This window comes from Schistocerca nitens, chromosome 4 (assembly GCF_023898315.1).
Source record: "Schistocerca nitens isolate TAMUIC-IGC-003100 chromosome 4, iqSchNite1.1, whole genome shotgun sequence".
NCBI classification, from domain to species: domain Eukaryota; kingdom Metazoa; phylum Arthropoda; class Insecta; order Orthoptera; family Acrididae; genus Schistocerca; species Schistocerca nitens.
In genome coordinates, this window is record NC_064617.1 from 616202500 (window position 1) to 616208499 (window position 6000).

Sequence of the window (6000 nt, forward strand, 5' to 3'; positions counted from 1 at the left end):
TTTACTTGCACTGCAGTTGCACAACAGCATATAAGCTGATATTTGGAAGTGAATGATGAATGATTGTCTTTGTAATAAATACTGGTATGTGATAAGTAGATTTTGTTTTGAAAGCCAAAATAATTTTTACCGCAGAAGTTTGTGATTTGTAGGTATGATGTGAGTGAGATTTGGGCTGAAGATGGTGGTTAGTTGGGCAGGATGAGTATTTCAATTGTTTTCAATAGAGTGGATATTAGTGGCACTGGCTTGTTGCCATAATGTGGCATTGGTTCTTTGTTCATAACAGTGTACTCAGTTTTGTAGAAGATTTAGGTGAGAAAGAGACAGTTGTTGAATATGACATAGATAGCTAGAAATGAATTGAGTAGCAATTTCCTGCTAGGTGTAGTTTGGGTATGATGTGTCTCAGTGAGAGATAAATCTTGAAATTGAAGGGTTGTTCCTTGCTACAGTCTTGGAAACTATGTATCTGCTGTTGACTCCAATGTTTTCAAGATTACTTGTGTACAAAATTGGCCAGACTTTGCAGTTTCTTCTTCAATAAATCAGTGGAAGGTGGTGCAGATAATGGTAAAAATGTTCAGTGCCTCCTGTGAGTTGTTGATGCTGCTTGTCTTTTAAGTAAAATTGATAGGGGCTCTTGATTGACCCAGCCATACACAGAGCTGGTGCATACTTGGCTTGAGAAGACTTTGGTCAGTAAATGATGAAATACCGACACAGTGGTCACAACAAAGCTCCTTTCCCTGCATTTTAGTTTCCCTCGGGTATAGAGTGACATGTTATTGGCAGAGGATGTGCAGATAATCACTTTGATCAGGCTGTTCGTTTTTTTTAATGCTCTTTTACCAGAATCCATTCATAGTGATTAGTGTGTTCTCTGTTGGAACACGATGAGAACATTGTGTGAAGTGCACAGAAGTAGCTATTTGAGTATGTATGAAAATGTGAGGTAACCACTGTTACTCCTAAATTTCTGTGGAATTAAGTTTTCTGTGTGTGTGTGTGTGTGTGTGTGTGTGTGTTTGAAAATCCCAGAGGTTCAAGTTGGTAGTTTATATGTTGCAAGCGAAAAAAGCTTTTTAGTAAACTGAGGCACTAGCATTAGTTCCCTGTTCACTGTGACAAGGAAGCTAGTATAAAAAGTAGTTTGTGGTTTTGTTTGCAAAGAAGTGCTCATGGGATGAAAGCACTGCTTGAGATTATTCTGAGATGATGGGGGGGATTGCTAAACATCTAGCATTTTAGTAAGGAGCTTGTCGGAGTATTTGTATAGTTGTAAGATTATTTGTTATTTTATGAGAAATTTCTTTATTCATAGCACATGGGCCATCATAGTTGAAGCATAAAGATTGGCATGGTATGCGTAGGTCTGTAAAATGTCCTGACAGTGATGTTCATAGGGACTTGTTGTATACTTTGATTCTTCATCTGTTTAACAGTAGACATAAGAAATGTATTAGTGGAGCAAGTAGCTGTGAAATTAGTAGTGTATGATTGATAGTATGGACGTGGCGCTTGAAGGAAGTGTTTGTTTAGCTGTGGGTGTTTTCATAATTGCCATGTGAGGAGAAGCAATACTCGTGATAGGCGACGAGAGGTACAGAGAGAAACACATTTATTGCGAGTATTGTATATCAGCAGCTCTTGGGCGGGTATCAAGTAAGACGCAAAGTGAAACGAAAGAGGAAGTATGCATGAAAGTGGCCAAATATCGACAAGAGTTCGCACTGTTAGGGTGAGGTGAATAAGCTAGTGCGGTGCGAAAATTTTCGAAGAGAGAGGCGGTTTTAAAGAAAGCACAAGAGTCCTATGAATGCCCTCTTGTGTGTTTCTCTTTCAGTGGCTATTTGGCATGTCTGCTTGCGCCATAGAAAGCTACTGTATGTGCCCCAGGCCCCCATCTAGCGGCCGGAGGTGCAAGCGGTGTTTACATACAGTCTCGCCTGAGGCAATGGTCTCTCATTTCGGAACGCAAGAAGCACTGGTAGCGCACAAAAATAGCCGAGTGAGATCATTGCGGCCAAGTAAGGGTAGAAGTAGGTTCTTTGCAGAATGTCTGAGCTTAAGAAATTCTTCGATAAGTAAATCGCGAAATGTGAAGAATGTGTCGTATTCTCGTAGGGCGTGTTGACGGTCTCGTGGCATAAGTAGCGAGCGGTGATAGCTTGCAAGCAAGATCATACTTCACAGGATCATTTCTGTAGTATGTCTTCAACTCTCTCTAGTTCAACGCTGGAGTAGACGTAACCACGATGATGAGTGGTAGCACTCTCCCTGAGCGTGAGGCTTGCGATCAAGATTCATCGCATCTTGGTTGTAATCGATGATCGTTCACCACATTCTGAGGGATGTGGGAAGGGAATAGCGCTTTCCGAGTGGTGGTTTTATTATATAGATTAGAAGCATAAGTCATACTGTTGGTATCGGGACCCGCGTCGTTGCAGAAATGTCGCTACAGGTTGTGGAAAGACTTCGATTGCGACATGTCATGAAAGCCTCGTGGAAGTTTCTCGAGTGGCACGGGGACGAGCCATTTGATTTGGCCTGCTCCAAGTGCTAGGCTTGGATGACAACGACGTACTTTTGAGTTACAAGAATGAGTGAGCAACACAAGAAGAGTGCAATTGATGACCATAAAAAGCTGACACACAACACAGTCTCGATAATCACCACTAATGCATGATGTACGAAACATTTAGGAGGAGCACGTTTGGCTAGCAAACATGAATTGAGTGATTTGCAAGGCAGTGTTATCTGCAAGAAGGAATGCATGAAATTCGCAAATGAATAAGACTGGTTAAAATACTATCGACAGAAATTTTATTTCTGTTGTCAACTAGTATTAATTAGTTGTGTGGGAGCAGGGGGATATTTCCCTTGCACCATACATCTACATACACGTTGCGTGTGATGTGGCCTAGTTTTGCGTACAAAGAACTATCTAGTTGTCAGTTTTTTGAGTGAACGAGTGTGGTGGGGAGGAGAGAGATTAGTGTTAGATGCAGAGCAGTGCGGGCAGTTGTGTGTCGGACGTTGTATGTCGGACGGTGGGTCGCCGACAGGAATTATGCGTGCTGCCATCTGTCGGCAGGTGAGGTAATGAAGCAGCTTGAATGGTGACAGAAATGATGAAAATAGTTATCTAAAGAGTAATAGCGACGACAGTTGGCAGACACTTATTTCAGCGTTGACAGTTAGTTTGGGGTGTGTGCTTGCATGACACTGGAAGTCTGTTGACGGTAGAGAAGTAGACAAGACGGCAAGAATTTTCGGCGTTCTCGCGGAGAAGTAATAGAGAAGCAGCCATAAGTATTGAAGTGAGGGCGTTGATCGGCACTCTGGTTTCCCTTCAAACCGAATAAATCTTTCGCCTTTTACTAAAGATTTCCGTGGAGGGGAACATTAAATGAGTCTAGAAGGTATTTTTTGTAGTGCTCGGCTATTGCTGAGCCACAATCACAAGTAAAACGTAATGTGAGTAGCAAGAGGTAGATTGTGTTGTGAGAATGAAGGGCGTGAATTAGCGGATCACGTTTGGCCTGAAATGGCGTGCAGTGTGTTAGACGATTGTGTAGAGAGAGAGAGAGGGGGGGGGGTAGAGGGGGGCAGAGCTATTTATTGTCCTGCAAACTCTTGGTGAACCCTTTCCGTACCTCAGTTGTAGATGATTTGAGAATGTTTACTTGCACTGCAGTTGCACAACAGCATATAAGCTGATATTTGGAAGTGAATGATGAATGATTGTCTTTGTAATAAATACTGGTATGTGATAAGTAGATTTTGTTTTGAAAGCCAAAATAATTTTTACCGCAGAAGTTTGTGATTTGTAGGTATGATGTGAGTGAGATTTGGGCTGAAGATGGTGGTTAGTTGGGCAGGATGAGTATTTCAATTGTTTTCAATAGAGTGGATATTAGTGGCACTGGCTTGTTGCCATAATGTGGCATTGGTTCTTTGTTCATAACAGTGTACTCAGTTTTGTAGAAGATTTAGGTGAGAAAGAGACAGTTGTTGAATATGACATAGATAGCTAGAAATGAATTGAGTAGCAATTTCCTGCTAGGTGTAGTTTGGGTATGATGTGTCTCAGTGAGAGATAAATCTTGAAATTGAAGGGTTGTTCCTTGCTACAGTCTTGGAAACTATGTATCTGCTGTTGACTCCAATGTTTTCAAGATTACTTGTGTACAAAATTGGCCAGACTTTGCAGTTTCTTCTTCAATAAATCAGTGGAAGGTGGTGCAGATAATGGTAAAAATGTTCAGTGCCTCCTGTGAGTTGTTGATGCTGCTTGTCTTTTAAGTAAAATTGATAGGGGCTCTTGATTGACCCAGCCATACACAGAGCTGGTGCATACTTGGCTTGAGAAGACTTTGGTCAGTAAATGATGAAATACCGACACAGTGGTCACAACAAAGCTCCTTTCCCTGCATTTTAGTTTCCCTCGGGTATAGAGTGACATGTTATTGGCAGAGGATGTGCAGATAATCACTTTGATCAGGCTGTTCGTTTTTTTTAATGCTCTTTTACCAGAATCCATTCATAGTGATTAGTGTGTTCTCTGTTGGAACACGATGAGAACATTGTGTGAAGTGCACAGAAGTAGCTATTTGAGTATGTATGAAAATGTGAGGTAACCACTGTTACTCCTAAATTTCTGTGGAATTAAGTTTTCTGTGTGTGTGTGTGTGTGTGTGTGTGTGTGTGTGTGTGTTTGAAAATCCCAGAGGTTCAAGTTGGTAGTTTATATGTTGCAAGCGAAAAAAGCTTTTTAGTAAACTGAGGCACTAGCATTAGTTCCCTGTTCACTGTGACAAGGAAGCTAGTATAAAAAGTAGTTTGTGGTTTTGTTTGCAAAGAAGTGCTCATGGGATGAAAGCACTGCTTGAGATTATTCTGAGATGATGGGGGGGATTGCTAAACATCTAGCATTTTAGTAAGGAGCTTGTCGGAGTATTTGTATAGTTGTAAGATTATTTGTTATTTTATGAGAAATTTCTTTATTCATAGCACATGGGCCATCATAGTTGAAGCATAAAGATTGGCATGGTATGCGTAGGTCTGTAAAATGTCCTGACAGTGATGTTCATAGGGACTTGTTGTATACTTTGATTCTTCATCTGTTTAACAGTAGACATAAGAAATGTATTAGTGGAGCAAGTAGCTGTGAAATTAGTAGTGTATGATTGATAGTATGGACGTGGCGCTTGAAGGAAGTGTTTGTTTAGCTGTGGGTGTTTTCATAATTGCCATGTGAGGAGAAGCAATACTCGTGATAGGCGACGAGAGGTACAGAGAGAAACACATTTATTGCGAGTATTGTATATCAGCAGCTCTTGGGCGGGTATCAAGTAAGACGCAAAGTGAAACGAAAGAGGAAGTATGCATGAAAGTGGCCAAATATCGACAAGAGTTCGCACTGTTAGGGTGAGGTGAATAAGCTAGTGCGGTGCGAAAATTTTCGAAGAGAGAGGCGGTTTTAAAGAAAGCACAAGAGTCCTATGAATGCCCTCTTGTGTGTTTCTCTTTCAGTGGCTATTTGGCATGTCTGCTTGCGCCATAGAAAGCTACTGTATGTGCCCCAGGCCCCCATCTAGCGGCCGGAGGTGCAAGCGGTGTTTACATACAGTCTCGCCTGAGGCAATGGTCTCTCATTTCGGAACGCAAGAAGCACTGGTAGCGCACAAAAATAGCCGAGTGAGATCATTGCGGCCAAGTAAGGGTAGAAGTAGGTTCTTTGCAGAATGTCTGAGCTTAAGAAATTCTTCGATAAGTAAATCGCGAAATGTGAAGAATGTGTCGTATTCTCGTAGGGCGTGTTGACGGTCTCGTGGCATAAGTAGCGAGCGGTGATAGCTTGCAAGCAAGATCATACTTCACAGGATCATTTCTGTAGTATGTCTTCAACTCTCTCTAGTTCAACGCTGGAGTAGACGTAACCACGATGATGAGTGGTAGCACTCTCCCTGAGCGTGAGGCTTGCGATCAAGATTC

General features: G+C 41.7%; 2 non-coding genes and 1 pseudogene across 2 annotated transcripts; all 3 read left to right on the forward strand.

The window, feature by feature from the left end:
- Nucleotides 1-2179: 2179 nt before the first annotated feature.
- LOC126254387 (small nucleolar RNA U3) lies at nt 2180-2386 on the forward strand. Its single transcript, XR_007546082.1, has one exon. It is a non-coding gene; the product is annotated as a small nucleolar RNA U3 (small nucleolar RNA).
- Nucleotides 2387-3339: 953 nt separating this feature from the next.
- LOC126254642 (U5 spliceosomal RNA) lies at nt 3340-3458 on the forward strand. Its single transcript, XR_007546300.1, has one exon. It is a non-coding gene; the product is annotated as a U5 spliceosomal RNA (small nuclear RNA).
- A 2413-nt stretch (nt 3459-5871) lies between these two features.
- On the forward strand, nt 5872-5962 carry LOC126254573 (small nucleolar RNA U3; annotated as a pseudogene).
- The last annotated feature ends 38 nt before the right edge of the window (nt 5963-6000 follow it).